Source organism: Ailuropoda melanoleuca, chromosome 10, assembly GCF_002007445.2.
Source record: "Ailuropoda melanoleuca isolate Jingjing chromosome 10, ASM200744v2, whole genome shotgun sequence".
Taxonomy (NCBI): Eukaryota; Metazoa; Chordata; class Mammalia; order Carnivora; family Ursidae; genus Ailuropoda; species Ailuropoda melanoleuca.
In genome coordinates, this window is record NC_048227.1 from 98094769 (window position 1) to 98113742 (window position 18974).

An 18974-nucleotide genomic window follows, 5' to 3' on the forward strand; every position below is an offset into this window, starting at 1 on the left:
CATTAGATAAACTACTGTATTCCAGAACATGGTTTTGTTTATTATGTCATTCACTCACTGAGCAGTCATTGCTCTTTTTTTTTTTTGCTGTTTATAATATTTTTTTATTATGTTAGTCACCATACAGTACATCCCTGGTTTTTGATGTAAAGTTTGATGATTCATTATTTGCGTATAACACCCAGCGCACCATGCAATACGTGCCCTCCTTACTACCCATCACCAGTCTATCCCATTCCCTCACCCCCACCCCTCTGAAGCACTCAGTTTGTTTCTCAGAGTCCATAGTCTCTCATGCTCCATTCCCCCTTCTGATTACCCCCCCCTTCTTTATCCCTTTCTTCTCCTACTGATCTTCCTAGTTCTTATGTTCCGTAAATGAGAGAAACCATATGATAATTGTCTTTCTCTGCTTATTTCACTTAGCATTATCTCCTCCAGTGCCATCCATGTTGCAGCAAATGTTGAGAATTCGTTCTTTCTGATAGCTGAGTAATATTCCATTGTATATATGGACCACAGCTTCTTAATCCAGTCATCTGTTGANATGTTAGAGATGCTGAAGAAGGTCTCCGTGAACAGGGATTGTGCCCTAGTGAAGCACAGGGGCAAAGAGTTTGTGCAAAGTGTGGCGAGTGCTGTGATAGAGATTTGACCCCAGAGCAGTGATACATCTGCAAGTAAAGATTGGTTATCCCTCATACGTGATGTTAGGGAGGCCGTCTCAGAAGAACCATGTCAGGTGGTCTTGAGAGTAAAGAGACCTTTCCGGTAAAGCGGAGGGGGGCATGTCAGCGGGGAGGGGAGGCGTGGAGGCACTGGAGTGCACGGTGTGCTGTGGGCTGCAGGGAGCTGCGTCGGGGGCCCGTAGGGCAGGAGCTGGAAGGGTCGGTGGGGTTTCCTATGTCATGAAAAGAAGTCTTGTAATCATATTGAAAGGCTTCACCCTGGAATGTAACAGGATGGGACTTGTGCCTTAGAGTTTTCCTCTGGCTGCTGTGTGGAGGGAGGTGTGTGGCTGGAGAAAGGACTAGAAACGGGCAGCGGGAAACAGTAGACGCAGGGCGAGGGTCAGCTCCCGCAGGCTGCTGAAGGACAGGGAGGGACATGTGAAGGAGACAGTGAAGAAGGAGGAGCCTTACAGGCACCTGAACTTGAAGATGAGGCAGCTGCCAGCCTGGGATAACTGATGGGCTTCTGTCTTGTGACAGGGGCCAGAGATGGGGGCCAGTGTTCTGGTTTGGGTGCCCAGAACTGCATAATTTGGGGGCAGGGTAGGGTCGGAAATAATAACTTTAGTTTGGGTCTTCTTGATTTTGAGGGGGCACACCCGGTAGGTCCGGAAGAGCCATGGCACGCTGGAGAGGGAGCTTCGGCTATCGTGGGCGGTGGTGAAAGCCACGAAGCCACCCAGAAGGGAGGATGTTAAAGNGGTGTTCTGGTTTGGGTGCCCAGAACTGCATAATTTGGGGGCAGGGTGGGGTCGGAAATAATAACTTTAGTTTGGGTCTTCTTGATTTTGAGGGGGCACACCTGGTAGGTCCGGAAGAGCCATGGCACGCTGGAGAGGGAGCTTCGGCTATCGTGGGCGGTGGTGAAATCCACGAAGCCACCCAGAAGGGAGGATGTTAAAGGTGGACAGAGGCGGACCAAGCTCAAGCTGAGCAACATGGTGGAGATGGGTGGAGGTGTGGGGGAGCTTGGGAGGGAGGCGGGAAGTTGGGGGGGGCAGTGAAGGAACCTGGTAGAGAATAGATGGGCAAGAAGTTGTGCAGGGAGCATGTCTTAGATTTTGTGACAAATGAAATGTGTTCCTGGAGAAACGATCGTCAACAGTTAGAATTAAACTCCCTGTTTATTAGGACCTAAATCGGTTTTCCTTTAGATGCCGCTCGTAAGTAGGTATTTATCATGTCTAAAGTTTGCTGTTCAAGTTTAAAAATCACAGGGCTTTAGAAAAAACCCTGTAGGAGAGTGCATTTTTATCCATGTTTAGTTGTCCATGTGTGTTTTTCTTGTTTCTTATTGACTAAGTAGTGTTCCAGAAGGGCCTGAGGCTCTAGCCAAGTCAGCTTTACAGAACTGCAGTATGTACAGATGTTTCCACTTCAGGTGATTTCCTCTGATTGGAAGCCCTGTTTCTCAGAGGGGTCTCTGTGTGCGTCACCTGGATTTACCGAGCCAGAGGGTGAGGCTCAAGGTCACACCCACCGCCGCAGCCGAGGAAAAATTAGAATTGAAGGGCTCCTTGTCTGTGTGCAGCAGCTAGCTCCCCCACCTCCCCGTAATTAAAAGTCTATCATAGTTCCCACTTCAAACGTAACATTTTCCTACCTGCAGCAGACACCCTCCGAAGAGAATGCTGAGCCTTCCCTAGGGCAGAGTGGGAGAGCTTCCCAACAAATACTCATTAGCCCCTTTCATCCCCAAAGATGAAAGATCTTTCAGACATCGGTAATCCCCAACAAAATCCCTTTGAGTCTGGGAGGTGGAGGATTCACACTGGGAGTGTGAGTCCGGATGGAGAGAGACCTGAATGTGCTTTTCCCAAAGCGTTAATGTGGTGGTTAATGTAGTGGTTCGTCCCTGTAACCCAGATCCTGCATTCGTGGTCTGCAGGAAGACCCACAGCAAGTGTAATACCATACCGATGATGCTTTTGTGCTCCCAGGTCCTGCAAAAGTCCTATTAATCCATGCTTGATTGATAGCTGATATTATTGCTGATTTGCTGGTACAGGAGTTCCAACCAAAAGACAGTAACGACAAACATAGTCATGAGTTCCTTTCTGTATCAGAGCTAATTTACTTGGAACGTTAGTCTTTAGTAAAAGAGTGTACTGTGATTTTAAAATATCTGGATACGGTTTAAGCATTTTACTCTTATCTAATAAATTGAGTGCAGTAAGTTTATTTAACGTTATTTCTTTTGAAAACAGTAATGTTTTTGAGAACAATAGCTTTTCAAATTATTATCAATAAACCTTTCTCTTCTATGTTTATTAAGTTGTTCCTAAGGGATGAAGATGCTATTAGTCCCTAAACTATGATTGATGCACTTTCTGTCTTGAGAACAAATCCCGGTACTTACTTAAAATAGTATTAGATTCTCAGACCGTTGTCCATAGAGCAGGGAATGAGGCTATCAGTGTTCATCTCATGACCAGGGCCTTGGGGAACTTGAGAGTGGAGGGGAGGCTGGGAGAGTGGTGAGAGAGAATTGTGTCGCAGAGCAGCTCTGGGTAAGGACGGTGGGGTGCAGGTGGGGTGCAGTAGTTATTAGTAGTAATTGATTTGGGGTATGAGGCGTGGGGTGTCGAGTGCCTGCGATGGTTGAAGAGGCTGAAGAAAGTGGAGCATTCCTTCTGGGCCCTGAAAGGCCTATGCCGCTGTCCTTTCCCACCTCCTCTCCATTTGAAGCACTTTCCAATTGAAGATTTAGTTTCTCATCCTTATGAACTATGTAATAAAAGACCCTTGGGAAATAAGTTGCTAATTCCATGCTGAAGTTATTACAATTAGAGGTCCGAAGTACTTTCAATCTAGGGAAATTCTGTGGTTATAGTTGTTTAGGGAGGTCCAAGGAGGTTAGGTGTGGTAAGTAATTTGATGCTAGTTGTTGTGGACTCTGATTTGGTCCCGAGAGAAGGTGGAGATTGCTGAATGGACGGCCCCAGGGAGAGCAAACTCCAGAACACGTGACAGAGCAACATCTTTGGTTACATCCAGCTACTGTGTATTTAAAATTGCCCCAAATTCTTTTAATTTTGCATACACAGAGTTCACATTTAATATATTTGCCATAACATATGCTGGTTTCTCAGCAATTCCCATGGTAAACTGGGCTCCAAGAACGGGAAGCTGTTTAATCTACAGACTCCTAAAGCATGCTGAGTACCTTTCTTAGTGATAGAAAATCTGTTTTTAAAAAACAACAATCCTGGGTGCCTGGCTGGCTCATTTGGTGGACAGTGCGACTCTTGATCTCAGGGTCATGGGTTTGAGCCTCATGTTGGGTGTAGAGATTACGTTTAAAAAAAAAAAAAATCCCACAGCTATCCTATAGGCTTAGCCTTACACTAAGCACAGAAATAGCCCTGTGGTAGATAGCCTGCCCCTTCAGAAGGCTCCCTTGCTTGTTTATGATTGGAGAAGGCTTCAATGACCTAATTAATTTAATTATTATCTTAGAATATTATGAAAATAGTTCTAGAATATTGTGATAGATACAGAAACACAACAGTTTCTGAGTCTGATCATGCGGGTTTCTCAATTTACATTTTCCTTTTAACTTATAATTTACCTACCCACTCAGTTCCTAGAGAAATATTTTTTGAAAAATGTTTTACAGTATTTGTTAGTAACGGACATTTAGGCCTGGCCTTGGCATTACTGAGTCATCTTGCTAGCCTTGTGCTAGTTAAAAATAATTCAGAGTTTTTATTAGGACTGCTCACTGTGGAAGAAAGCCTGCATTTATTTCTGCCTTACAGAAACCAGAACAAGAAGAGAGAACTAACATTTATTGTCTAACCTTTATTAACTTGGACCAGGTCCTATGTCAGGTAATTGAAAGATTTTTTTTTTTCTCATTTTGTTTTCACAACAGTCTGGAAGGTGGATGTAATCCTTTCCATTTTGTGTGGAGGGAAATGAGGTTTAGAGACATGGGTGAATGACTAAGGGGCAGGTCCCGGCTTTGTCCCTAACGCCTCCCCATGCACTCTGGCATTCTTAAGGCTGAGCTCTTTTCTGTTTTGCAAGCACACTCTGGGATTTCCAGTTTATTTGCATCATTATGAACTTCTTTCAATTAATGCTCATTCATTATGGATGGATGGTGCTGGTCTGGTGTAGGCAGGAGGGGCCCACCAGTGCTGGCATGGGACTTCTCTCGAAGTTGTCTTCTAATGACTAAAGCCCAAGTGACAGCTCAGACTCCAGGGGTGTCTGTTGTGGGCCGTCCTGATCTGCTTCTCTGTCTGTGCTCACTTCACCTGGTGGGGGATCACGTTCCATGCTTGTCCATGTCCTCCTGGCCTCGGGTCCTGGTCTCTCTGCCCTTCGTCTGTGCTGTCCCCCTCTCTTTATAAAAATGCATGGCTTCCCTGCTTCCTCACGTCATGGCCAGGTCCACAGCGAGGCTGCCCTGCTCTGTCCAGCCTGGCATTAATGTTGTCCTGGTCTTAACTCCCAGCCCATCTCTGCCAGTGCTCTGTCTGTTCCGGAGGCTGTCCCCCTGGGCCATCTTTGAGGATGCCAGTCTGCTCTTGTCTACAGATGTAGGATCTGCCTTCATCTCTGGAAGTGGATTTCCTGCATCTTCCAAGCCTTTTATTTATTTATTTTTTAAAGATTTTATTCATTTGAGAGAGAGAGAGAGCGAGCGAGAGAGAGCATGGGCAGGGGGGAGAAAGAGAATCAGGCTCCCCTGATGATTAGGGAGCCCGGCGTGGGGCTTGATTCCGGGATCCCCTGAGCCAAAGGCAGATGCTTACTGAACCAGCTGAGCCACTCAGGTGTCCCTCCTCCAAACCCTTTAAAAAAATTCTATAGTTTCATTATAGAGACTGATGTTTTCTTTTTTTTTTTTCCTCTGAAGAGATTTAAAGAATATTTTATTTTTATTTTTTTTATTATATTATGTTAGTCACCATACAGTACATCCCCAGATTCCGATGCAAAGTTCGATGCTTCATTAGTTGCCTATAACACCCAGTGCACCATGCAATACGTGCCCTCCTTACTACCCATCACCAGTCTATCCCATTCCCCCACCCCCTTCCCCTCTAAAGTCTTCAGTTTGTTTCTCATAGTCCATAGTCTCTCATGTTTCATTCCCCCTTCTGATTACCCCCCTTTTCTTTATCCCTTTCTTCCCCTACCGATCCTCCTAGTTCTTATGTTCCATAGATGAGAGAAATCATATGATAATTGTCTTTCTCTGCTTGACTTATTTCACTTAGCATTATCTCCTCCAGTGCCGTCCATGTTGCAGCAAATGTTGAGAATTCGTTCTTTCTGATAACTGAGTAATATTCCATTGTATATATGGACCACAACTTCTTAATCCAGTCATCTGTTGAAGGGCAGAGACTGATGTTTTCTTGTATGTTTTGTTTTCTTCTCTTTTCAAGCTGGATCCAAACGACATCGTCCTCTAGTTTGAGTTGATAATCTTAATGGCATTGCTGTTGAAATGTCTGTTTTGTATAGATTAAATGGATTTTTTTTTTAAACCAAGGGAAGTTTCTGGCAGTCTTTTTCATAGCACCATCTTGCTCTCACCCCAGATGGCTGAATTGTCTTGCCTCTTCATATAATTTATAATGTCTTTGCTGTCTTTCCTCCCCTACTAGCCCTAGGCCCTTTGATAAGTGGTGCCGTGCCTGATTGATTCTCACATCACGCATTCAGAGTGCCCAGCGTTGCACCTTGCAGTTAACGGGAACTTATTTGTTACTAGGTGTAAAATGGGCTATTTGTCAGCTACAGTTAATCCAGCCGAAGGGTCACGTGTTCCTGGTGTAAAGCTGTAGGTTGAATTTTTATGGATCCTAGGATTTGCTTTGTTTAAGAAGTTCCTGATGTGGGTTTGCTCCTTGGGTCATTTTGGTTTGTCCCGTAAAGTAACGTGAAGCGGCGATGGCTGGAACGCCGATATGGGCTCCTTTCTGTAAAATTAATTGAATCAAAAACCAAAACAGTGTTCTGGCAAGTGTTTCTCTCACCTTCCAGAAAGACATCCTTATCTGTACTATGGCTATCAGCTTTGTATTTGTTAGCATTGTTCAAAACCTTATCTCTGATTTCCATACCACTGACACAGGAACCACGGGGGCCTTCTCTGTGAGCTGGTACCTTTTATCTCGCTTGTATTGTTTGTCAGTGGGAGGACACTAGAACAGCTAGGAAGGGTGTTTAAAGGAGAATTTACTACAAACACCACAAATTCTTTATTTTCACAAGTAAAAGAATTCACTTTGTGGGCAAGGGTGTATAGGCACAGGTGTTCTCTTTCCTAAATATTTGACTTTGAGCAGAAGCATTAGGTAAGAACAATATGGTGTCTTCAAGTGTCAGGTGTGGTTTCCTTTAAGTTACAGTGACATCAGGTGTTGTGAATTATGTTCCTGTAAAAATAGCATCTGAAATAGTGTTTCGCACCCTGACCGACATCCCCCAGCGTCGGGACAAACCTGTGAGATGTCACCAGGGTAATAGTTAAAGCAATCAAAATGAACCTTGCTTGGAGAGAACTGGATGCTTTTTCTGGTGAGTTCTATAGCATGCACTTTTCTCAGCTAAGCTTATGACTTTGAAATCATTGTTTCCTGGAGGTCCACACGGAGGGGGCCAGTCCCAGGGAAGAAAAGTGTGGCAACTACGGAAAGTTTAGGCGGATGACATATTTTAGTTGTCTGCAGGAGTGCATATGGCAGTGTGGAGTGCTGGAGCATGTGAGAACAAATCTTTCCATGGTTCACTGAAATCCAAGGATTCCTGAATCACCTGCCACTGAAGGTTGAATTGACTTGCATCACTATTTGTCTGTCTCTCCCTCCCTCCCTTCCTCCCTTCCTCCTNATCACTATTTGTCTGTCTCTCCCTCCCTCCCTTCCTCCCTTCCTCCTTTCCTCCCTCCCTTCCTCCTTTCCTCCCTCCCTTCCTCCCTTCCTCCTTTCCTCCCTCCCTTCCTCCTTTCCTCCCTCCCTTCCTCCTTTCCTCCCTTCCTCCTTTCCTCCCTTCCTCCGTCCCTCCCTTCTTCTCTCCCTCCCTCATTCTCCCCCATATAGTCATTCAATGGTTACTTACTTTCTGGGCACTGTGAAAGGGATCATTGGTTACACTGCCTTTATAAACAAATCTTCTGGGAAAAAACCCACAAATACCTTTGGTGTCATATGCCCTTTTACAGCAGTTATGTCTAGCCTTAGAATGAGGTAAGGTTCTGGCTCATTTGAGCTCTGTGGTCAAGGTAGGAGCCCCCCGATTCATTATTTCTTGGGGTCCACTCACACAGCATGTGAGGCGTGCCTTCGACCTTGCTTTGGAGCTTTTCAGTTTCCTGGGGCCATTCATTCCACAGGTATTTGGTGAAAGCTGTTTAATGAGAGGGTCCCTGTGGATGGGTCAGAATCTGGAACTGATTTGAGCACACTTCTTGGTACAAAAGTGGTTGATGGATTAGTTTTATAGGTGCATTTGAGGTGCTTGCCCTTTCAAGGGTTGTACAAATGTTTTCTAGTTTAAGGTCAGTAGGCCCTTTCAGTCCCCCCCCCTTTGCTAAAGGAGCGCTTCAATCCGTATTGTGGGTAAGGAGCCTTCTCCCTTATGTGCTGTGGCTTGCCGTTTTTAGAGGCTGTCGTATTGTGCTCATTTACTAATTTAACAGTTTTTCAGTGGTACCTCATTTGATGTCATTTATTCTTTCATCCCTATGCTGCTTCAGTTACTGAATGAAAAGGAAGACTTCCGTCCCTCTAAGGATGGGGGTAGAGGAAATGATAGCATTGCACAAATGTAAGCTGTTTGTCTAACAAATAAGTGGATAGAATTTCCTTCAGTAGTTTCTTTAGCTGTTCATGTGGGGTATTTTGCCTGTTATAAAGAGACAGCCTTGTTATGCTTAGAGCTTGTCTTGGTCAAACTAAACGGGGGCAAGAATGTGAGAGATGGAGAGGGATATAAGAAGACAGTTAACTGGAGCCTGCCTGCCTGCCTATCTATCTATCTGAGAGTGCAGGGGGGACGGACAGAGGAAGAGGGAGGCAGAAACTCAAGCAGAGTCCACGCCGAGCGTGGAGCCTAACATGGGACTTGAGCCCCGGACCCTGAGATCATGACCTGAGCCAAAACCAAGAATCGGACACTTAATTGACTGAGCCACCCAGGCGCCCCTCTCTCCTCTCTTTAAACGGGTGCTAGGTGTGGTGATGGGATGGTTCTGAGTGTTGACAGGGCTGGAAGAGAGGCTGGAGATGGGCTGGACAGTCTTCTCACAGGGGAGAAGAGGAAAGCAGGCGTTTCTTGCCATGATCGTCTAGGTGGTGCCTGGCCACACCTGGTTTTAAGTGTCTTACGTGTGGGGAGATGGCCTGACTCATATGTTTTCTATGGGCCTAGCACTGTGTTTTAAAGGGGGTCCAAGCCTTCCCTCACGCTAAATGTGTGACGTTGGTGCAAAGATGCTGAGGTTTGGAAGTGCTGAGAATTCGTGTACTGCTGAAATGTACTGAGGAAGTTCCTCCCCGCATTCACGGAGCTCTGTCAGTCAGCTGGGGGAGGGCCACCCTCAGTCCGGAAGCCAAAATTCAGTGACGGCTTTAACACACTGATGCAGAATCAGTTTCTTTTGTCTTGGCAAGGGATGGAAGAGGATCCTTAGTGTCTTTGCTTGTGTTGGAAAATATGGTGATGAGGGATTGAGGAAACCAAATATGATGCCAGGTATATGCTCCCTCAGGGCTTCATGTGAAGGACACCGAGAAAATCAGATGGGACTTTATGGCCTTTTCTGACCTGCCTGTGGAAATCCTGTCGTGTCTAGTCTGCTTACTCTCTAGGTTGAAGCAGATTCAAGGGAGGGGGCATAGACTGGTCTGTCCTCCTCCATAGGAGCAGTGCAAAGAATATGGGGACATGTTTGAAAACATCGATGGAATCCTAGTGGAGAAAGATCCATTCTGCTGTACCAGGCACACTGAGTCCAGGTCATTTTTGTGATGTGGGCATTATTCTTATTGAATTTGGGTCTGTCTTGATGGCTGGGCTCGGGGCCACTCCTCTGGGCTTCCACAGTACCTTACCCCTCTGGACCCTGCTGTCCCCGCAATGTTTTGTGACCTCTGGCTTATTTGTTTATAGGCTCTAGGTCAACATCCTATTCCCAACACTTAGCCTAGTGCCTTGAACATAACAGACGTTCTGCAAATACTCCTTCAATTGAGTTTAATTAACTTAGTAAATGTCCTGCACATCCGGCACTCAGGGCAACTTCTGCAACCTGGAATTTTGTCCCTGGATACATGAACTTTGTGGGAATCCTGGGGAAGGCTTATTCTGAACAGAAACCAGCCTAGGGAATACAGCGGCCCAAATGGATATGCCCTGTCCTGCTTCCAGCTGTTTATTGAGGGTTTTGTTGTTGTTTTTTTTCCTGGTGTTTCACATGAGCCATTTTGTAAATAACAAGGACCTTGCTGGAGCTTGGTTCATGGTGAGCGGTAAATGGATGCTACATGTGGATAGAAGTCTGCCCTTTGGGGAGGATAGACTGAAACTTCTATTTTCATTTTAATTAGTCATCCCTTTGTCATCAATGATGGATTCTGTAACATTCTATCATCTACCGGGAGACTGTCGAGTCTCTTTTTGTTAAGGGCAGCATCTGATTCCAGTAGAGGGCTTTGTAAAGCAGGAACAGGGTGCTAGTGTTGGCGTGAGAGGCAGGTGCACTCGTCCTGTCACGAAGGCAGTCTTACCTCCTGCCTCGGAGTGAGAGCCACAGAGGGGTTTGTCCATTATGTCTCCGAAGCCTCTATGGGCTGAGAGACTGCAATAATAACCAACCTGTGAATGGAGGGCTGGGTGGTGGTGGGGGGGGCTCCATCAGATGGCACAGACCCGGCTCCCGTGAGGGGTTAATGGAGTTGCATTTCTTGCTCCTGGAAAACTTCCCAGTATCTTGTTTTACTACAAACATTGAGTCTCTGAATTGATAAGCTCCCAAGATGATAGCAAGGCTAATGTAAACCCAGAAATTTCAAAACTTTTTTTTTTTTTATTCAGAGAGATGGTGGTTACAAAGGGGATTTAATTTGAAGAAGTTGGGAACTGTAGAAATTTCTCAGTGAGAAATGCATTCTTTTTACGTAATTGGGGAGGGGAGCCTATCTTAAGGACGCGGGTTAGCTAGTAGTAACTTTATCTTGTCTTCCCCAGCAGTTTCTCGTTGACCTGTGTTGGTCATTGCACTGATGGCTGCAGGCTCTTACACTCTTGTCGCTCAGCAGTGAAAGTTTTATAAACACTGGACGCTGTGACTTAGTCCAGGGCTTGACCGTAAGCTTACACATTGATGAATGAGGCAGCTTGCTTTCGGTGTGGCCTTCCTTTATTTTTAACTATGATGTGGCTGAAGGTCCAATTATATTCAGCTTCTGGGAAAGGCGGGGGGGTGGGGCTAGCGTCTTCAGCATTGTAAAACTGAACAGCTTTTCATCACACATCTCAAGGAGAAACATGTAAGATCGGTTCATGTTAAATTACAGTGATGTCATGGTGACAAGTCGGCGGGCAGCTCACGGGCTCCAGGACTGGCTGGCATTCCTGAGTGAAATCTGATTGATGCGTCTGTCCACATGCCGTGCCTGTGTGCTGTTACAGACACAACGCAGTCTTTGTATAACTGAAAACGTAACATTACTGGAGTTTTACTGTAGATGTAGGTTGCCTAGCACTTACTGCCTTGCCTCTCATACGCTTAACTACACAAAGGGCCGGCTTACAGCTTCTCTAGTCCTGGGATATTGCAGTACTTGTCCCGTTGTTAACTCGCCTTAAAATGTGGCATCAGTTAGCAGCTGAAACCCATCTACACGATTTTTCCTTAAAGTTTTGATTTAAGTAATTTCTACACCCAACATGGGGCTTGAATTCATGACCCTGAGATTAAGAGTTACATGCTCTTCTGACTGAGCCAGCCAGGCACCCCAAACCCACCTGTACTATTAAGAAAAGATCCACGTGTTGAAAATGGGTTGCAGTCCATCCCACTAGATGGAAATTAGTTGTTCATGTGGCCTTGGAATTCATATGAAAGTGGAAAAGGCCACGGGGATCCAAGAACTTTTGGCAACCACTCATGTGTCGCTGTGACAAAACCACGTCCTCTGTTCTGGGAACACGGCTGAGCAAGTTTGGCGATCTGAATTGGGGCCCGAATTCTTGCCCACTGTCTGTGTGACAGCTCTAATTTGTCCTTGCAGGCCTCACATTCTTCATCTGCAGAACGAACAAGGTTGAAGTCAGTGTGCCTCAACTTAAACATTCTGTAACCCTGCCTAAAATTATTTCGATCCAAAATGATTACCAGGTCTAGTAATCAGGATTCCCCAGAGAAGCAGAACCAATAGGAGCCTGCCTATCTACTTACCTACCCACCTTCCCCCCCATCGAAAGATTTTAAGGAATTGTTGCGTGTGACCATGGGACCAGTATGTCCAAATAACCCATAGGGCCGGCCAGCAGAACAGAAGCTCAGGCTGAAGTTGACGTTGCAGTCTCAAGTCTCAGTTCTACATGGTGTAGAAGGCTGGACCCTCAGGGTTTCTCTGTTGCTGTCTGGAGGCAGAATTGCTTCCTCAGCAAACTTCAGCCTTGGCTCTGTAGGCCTGCAGCTGATTGGATGGGGCCCACCCACGTGGAGGGCAATCTGCTTTACTTGGAGTCTCCCAATTTAATGTGAATCACATCCCAAACAATACCTTTACGGGGCGCCTGGGTGGCACAGCGGTTAAGCGTCAGCCTTCGGCTCAGGGCGTGACCCCGGCGTTATGGGATCGAGCCCCACATCAGGCTCTTCTGCTATGAGCCTGCTTCTTCCTCTCCCACTCCCCCTGCTTGTGTTCCCTCGCTCACTGGCTGTCTCTATCTCTGTCAAATAAATAAATAAAATCTTTAACCAAAAAAAAAAAAATACCTTTACAGCAGTGTCTAGTCTGGCGTTTGACTGTGCGCCACAGCCTAGCCAGGCTGACAACATTCACTGTCATGGTAGTTAAGCTGCCGCTTCCCCCTTTTTTGTAATTTAAGTCATGTTGATGCAGTGGGAAAGCAGGCCGGCTTAAGAATCAAGTCATGTCGTGTTAACAGTGTGAGGCATCAGTTCATCCACCGATCTATATGTCGTACATTTATTAAGCACTCACGTGTAAGGCACTTTGCTAGACGTCAGGAAAGCAAAGGTAAGATGAACCCTTCGCTTTGAATGCAATCAAAGTCTGGTAAAGGAGACAGACAAGTGAAAAAGAAATCACGGCATGCCATTGCTTAAATTTGATCGAGTGGAGAGGTGAATGAGGAAGGGATAGAGCCTCATGGCTTGGTGGAGGCACGGGAGGTAAGGAGTTGGGGAAGGCTTCATGGAAGAGGAGACCCTTAAGTTGGGTCATTTCCTTTTTTAAGATTTTATTTATTTATTTGAAAGAGAGAAAGAGCAGGGGGAGAGGCAGAGGGAGAGAGAAAGGGAGAAGCAGACTCTCCGCTGAGCAGGGAGCCCAACACGGGGCTCAATCACAGGACCCCAAGATCATGACTTGAGCTGAAGGCAGACCCTTAACCAACTGAGCCACCCAGGTGCTCCTTAACTTGGGTCTTGAGGCAATTAGGAGTTCTCCAGGGAGGCATTCCTAGCAGGGCACAGTATGTGCAAAGGTCTGGAGAATAAAAAAACTCATTTTCATGAAANTGGAGAATAAAAAAATTCATTTTCATGAAATGGCAGGGTATTCAGAATTAATGTATGGAAAGCTTCTGTCATATGATAGGTACTAGAGACTCAATTTCTGTCATCATTGGAATAATTTAAATGTGGCAGATCTTATATTTTATCATTTCTTGATTAGTAAATAATCATCTATCAGGCCATCAGCAAAAGAGGACAATACTTGGCTTTTAAAAATTGTCAGTATAGTCTATTTAGATAGAATCCACTGAAACTTGTTCAATTTTCCATTATTACCATTTAAAAATATTTTCTTAGAAAAATATTTTCATGTCCATACTGGGTTAATTCCAAGTGAATTAAAAATTTGGGGCACCTGGCTTGCTCTGTTTGTAGTGTGTGACTCTTGATCTCAGGGTTGGGAGTTTGAGCTCCACAGTGGGCATAGAAATTACTTAAAAAAATGAAAATAAAATTATATAGGATTTATCGAAGGAGGCATGCATTTTTTTTTAAGNAATAAAATTATATAGGATTTATCTAAGGAGGCAGGCATTTTTTTAAAAATTTATTTAAAATCTTAAATTTATTTTAAGTGGGGGTGGGGAGGTGGGGCAGAGGAGAGAGGGGCTCCATCCCAGGACCCTGGGATTGTGACCTTAGCCGAAATCAGGAGTCAGCCACTTAACGGACTGAGCCACCCAGGTGTTCCAGTGAGGCAGGTGTTCTTGACCAAATATATCGGGTTTCTAAAAATTTTCTTTGGGCCAATTATGTCACATTGGGCAAGTCACCTTACTTTTTTAGCTTTAAATTCTCACCTAAAGGGAGAAAGCTTGGGCTGGTTTTTAAAGGTCTACCCATAGGATATTCTGTGAACCTATAAATGAAAATTATTATCTCTTCTGTGTCAAGTTATATAGGTGTATTTTTATAGCATGAATCATTGTGATAATCACACCTTTCCCAAGAGCAACTATTTACAATGAAAGTACTTTATTGCCACTTCGATCGAGCATTTCATGTTTCAGCCAGTTAATTGAGTATTGTATGTGCATTATCCCATTAAATACTTGGAATAACCCTGCAAAGCAGATAATATTTCTACTTTCTAGTACAAGAAACCAAAGGCTCAGACTGTTTTAATAACCAGGCTGGGCTCGCTCAGGTGGTAGTGGGGATGCTGAGGGGTTGAACCCCAATCTTTTGGCTCTGAAACCTGCATTCTTTATCAAGGCTGTAACCCACAGTACACAATTATTACCATAAAGTAGTCTTTTATGTACATAGCCGAGGTGAAATGTCTTATAAAAAGACAAGTCTCACTCTCTGAAAGCAATCTGTTTAACATTTTTAAAAAAGAAAGAAAAGGGAGGTACTTCCTGGTATGTTGACTGATGGGGCCATGAATTTTAATATGTGCTGGGCAGCGCATCAAGCAACGGAAGGAGGTATTATTCTCCATAACATGAGAGGACCCAGAAACCACCTGCTCCATAAGTAATGCAACTCATTCTTGGACTCGACCCACTTGCATTTGGATTCTGCCCCACAGTCCCTGAGAACCGCCTCTGACACCCGGGTTCTTGCAGGGTCTTGGCTGGTCCCTCTGCCTGGCAGATCATTTCCTTGCAAGTAGCCCTGGGACCTCAGCCTCGTTGGCCATCTCCGAGAGCCATTTCCTGACCTTCCCATTTCAAGTAGCCACTTGTCACTCACTCTCTCATCATCCCTGTTTAGGTGTTGCATAGCACGTATTGTTCTAGGATATCTTTTGTTGTTGTTGTTTATTTGTGTTGTTTTGACTGCTCTCTCCTGCTTGAATGAAGTTCATTTCATTGAGAGCAGAGGCCTCCTCTCTTACTACACTACTCCCAGCTCTGGAGTTGTGGTCTGTCACAGCAGGCTTTGTCTGGCTATCTAATCATCCNGTGTTGTTTTGACTGCTCTCTCCTGCTTGAATGAAGTTCATTTCATTGAGAGCAGAGGCCTCCTCTCTTACTCACTACACTACTCCCAGCTCTGGAGTTGTGGTCTGTCACAGCAGGCTTTGTCTGGCTATCTAATCATCTGTCTGTCTATTTCTTCTCCCTCCTTTCTTCCCTCCCTCCATGTATCTATCTATAAAATGGCTTGGCCATGTGGAGTTAGAGTAAATCTGCTTCTCCAATTAGGATGTGGAAGGATCCTTATATTTCCTTTATAGTTAATCACTTAACCTTTGATTTTTATTTTTATTTTTTTAGCTGCTCCCTTTTTGAATCAAGCCCAGGATACAGCACAATGCTGAGAAACTGAACTTTAATTATAAAAGTGTAAAAAAAAATGGTTTCTTATCACCTTTTTCTTTTTCTCTTGCCAGGGATCTGTGCTTGAATTACCTCTTCCGCCAGCTCATTCTGGATGAATGAATGATTAACACTAAGTGTTGTTCACACTCCCTCTAGGGGTAAGTTTGAGGCACTTGTACATCTCAGAGGTGTTAATGTATGTCAGTTGTCTGTCTGTTTCCCATGTAACTCTGTTAACTGCTCTTTGTATGTGGACCTGGGTGGAGAAAGCCATAGTGGATTCCTCAGGTTTGGGCTGGAAATTGCATTTCCCGTGGGCAGTGGGACACCCAATGGGAGTGGCTTATTATATACGCACTGTAATTCGATGTGCTGGATGACCCTCTCTCTGTGGAATATGGTACACCCATCTTCTCTGGGCACTCAGGTGGGGAAGTTGCAGCCTGGCAAGTGTTCCTTTCCATCTCTTTACGTACCAAATACTGATACAGCACACCCTCGAACTCCAAACATCCCGCTGAAGAACAGATCTAGGGTGTATCATTTCTGGCTGGGGTTGTAAGGTCAGGTGAGCTCAGGAGACTTGGACATTAAGAAGCCCCTGAGGAAAGGGAAGGTTCTGATTATGTTAAGGCTGTTTCATTCTGACCAAGGTGTTTTACTAGTCGATGTATTGGTGTTTCAGTGTAAGTACTAAAGCAGAGAGCGGAAGAGTTCCCAAAGCAGTGTTTGGAATGGTTGCAAGTCATTCCCTGGAAATGTTTGCAGTGTCTGCAGCTCAAGCTCGCTATGCTGAGACTCACAGACACATGCATACGCTTTCCAGGGGGCAGTTTGTCTCATCTTTCCTGCGTAGCTTCACCCCCTTTGGATCTCAACTCAAGGTGCTTCCTCTGACAGACCGTCTCTGTCTACCCAACCTAAAGTGGCCAGCTATTTTAATTCTCTGCAAAGTGCTTGTCCCACCTGATAGTTTTCTCCCTTGTGTATTTATTTATCAACCTGATGTTCAGCCTGACTGTCCCTGGAGTAGGAGTTCTATACGGTTGGAACACTTGTCTGTCTGTCCTCACGTCTCTTTACAGCCCAGAACCGTGTTTGGTGCACAATGGGTATTTTTGGACCGAATATATAATGAGTTCAGCAGTGAAGTGCAGCTCACTGCCTGAGTTGCTCGGTGTCATATGGTGAGAAATGTGTTGGCACGATAGGAGATTTTGAAGATTCAGTTTGTCTCTGTAGTAGCTATTTTTAAATGTGAATTATTCTCTCATGGAATTACCAAGTTTAACATGACCTTCCATGTAAAAAGGAAGTTTTATAATGTTTTGGGTTTATTTGCAAATAGAGCGCTTATTAAAGTTAGAACTTTCGATGATCATTGGTAACTTTTGTGTTGGTTTTATTTCATCTGCATTAGAATATTTAAAAGGAATTTCGGATTAGCCTCGGTGACTGTTTCATTTATGCTTTAATGAAGTTCACATACCATGACTGAACACACCTATTTGAAAAGCCTAAAGTTTAGATTTTTTTGGAGTCAGATTGCCTGAGTTGTTTGAATCCCGTCTCTGACATTTCCTGGCTCAGTGACCTGGGGCAGGTTACTTAAGCTTTGGTGCCTCATTTTCTTCTTTTATAAAATGAGGGTAATAAGAGGATTTTCCTCCTAGAGCGAGGATGTTAGTACACGTGTTACGTAAATTTCTGCTATGTTATTGAGTATGTACTCAGAATTTTATATATTAAATACATCTGCTAGGTTTAAAAGTAATATATTTGGATACTGTTCATAAAGTGGAGACAGGATTTTGAGTATTTGCTTTTGCATTACAGGGATGAAAACAGGCCATTCCCCAAGGTCACCAGAAAGAAAAGGCTTGCTTATGATTATTAATAATTTTAATTAGTTGTCATAGTGATAAAACCCATGCCATTTTCTGTATGTACGGCAGCATTGTTTGGTATCAGACGGACTTGGTTTGCGTTTTCTAGTTGTGCTTATCTTGTGCCCGTCCACGCATTATTTGGCTTTGCTTAGCCTCAGTTTCTCCTGCTGCAAAGTAGTGCTGATAATACACATCAAAGAGGATTACTGTGAGAATTAAATATGAAAATACGTGTAACACTCCTGGCACAGGGCTTCACGATTTTCGTTTCCTTTCCTTCCTTCCTTCCGTCTTCCTCCCCTCCCCTCCCCTCCCCTCCCCTTTCCTTTCCTCTCCTCTCCCTTAGATCTAAGAAGGATGTTGGTATCTGTGCAACAATGACCATGTTTAGGGGTGTTTGGAAATAGTGTCCCATTTGTAATGATGAAGGGGTGGAATATTTAGCATAGAAAGTCGTAAGCTTAGTGGGGAGCGTGGTGATGCTCTTGAGTGTGTCCTGTGAGCAGGGAGCAGGGGCGATGAGACGTCAGGACCAATGAGAAACCTAGGAGCTGGGGGGAAAACAGGAGGGGCGCCCCTGCACGGATGTGGGTCCAGAGGCTGCTGGACTGTAGATCAAGATTCCTGGAGAAGGGATTTCTCTACTCCACAGGAAAGGGGCCGCCGTGGCCTGTGTGGCCCGTTACAACCTCTCTTCCATAGAATCAGCCCCCTGTCTGAAATCCCATATGGCTATCTGATGGTCTTGCCCACATTGGTTGTGTGGAGACGTATGTCCCCAGAGACCTAGGATTTAGCTTTCTGAAGGCAGGGAGTTGGGACTGCTGATTGCTTGCTTTTAAATAAACCTTTTTCAGGATTTACAGTTTTCCTGTTTGCATTTTACCATGTCCATCAGACAGTGCACCCTGGTGGGCTTCTGGCTGCTTCTGGGCTGTGGATAAGCTTTGTTAGGCCTGCAAAATGTGTTCTTGACACGTCTTTTAAGGTTATTTAAATTAGTTGCCTACCTTTAAAAAGTGAAAATTTGATATAAAAGCAACACGTTCAGTGATTCTTAAAAATGTGGTTCATCTGGCAACATAGGATTCTGTGTCCCCAGGTGGCAGTGGACAGGGGGGCTGGATGCCTGCTGGCCGCATGGGATGGGGCAGGTGCGGGCTGGTCCACCACAGCTTTTACTCCTTCGTGTCTTCCCAGCGCTGAGTGTCAGGTACCATGTTTCATATACTTCATTTGTTTTCATTATAGTAGAATTAGGAGAAAATTGGAAAAGTTCTGTCTACTTCTGAATTAGTAGTGGAAAAACTAAAAATATTTTTGTAGAGTTTCATGTTTCCAGAAAAAT

General features: G+C 44.7%; 1 protein-coding gene across 6 annotated transcripts in view; it reads left to right on the forward strand.

The window, feature by feature from the left end:
* The window catches only part of TIAM2 (TIAM Rac1 associated GEF 2), a 257808-nt gene that overhangs the window by 110442 nt on the left and 128392 nt on the right, over positions 1-18974 (forward strand). For 5 of the 6 annotated variants that reach the window (XM_002927152.4, XM_034669352.1, XM_034669356.1 and 2 more), the window contains one exon: positions 15809-15895. The exons of the other annotated variant lie outside the window; for it this stretch is intronic. The gene's annotated coding sequence lies outside the window, so the exon portion shown is untranslated. The remainder of the gene's footprint in view (positions 1-15808; positions 15896-18974) is intronic. 6 annotated transcript variants of the gene reach the window in all.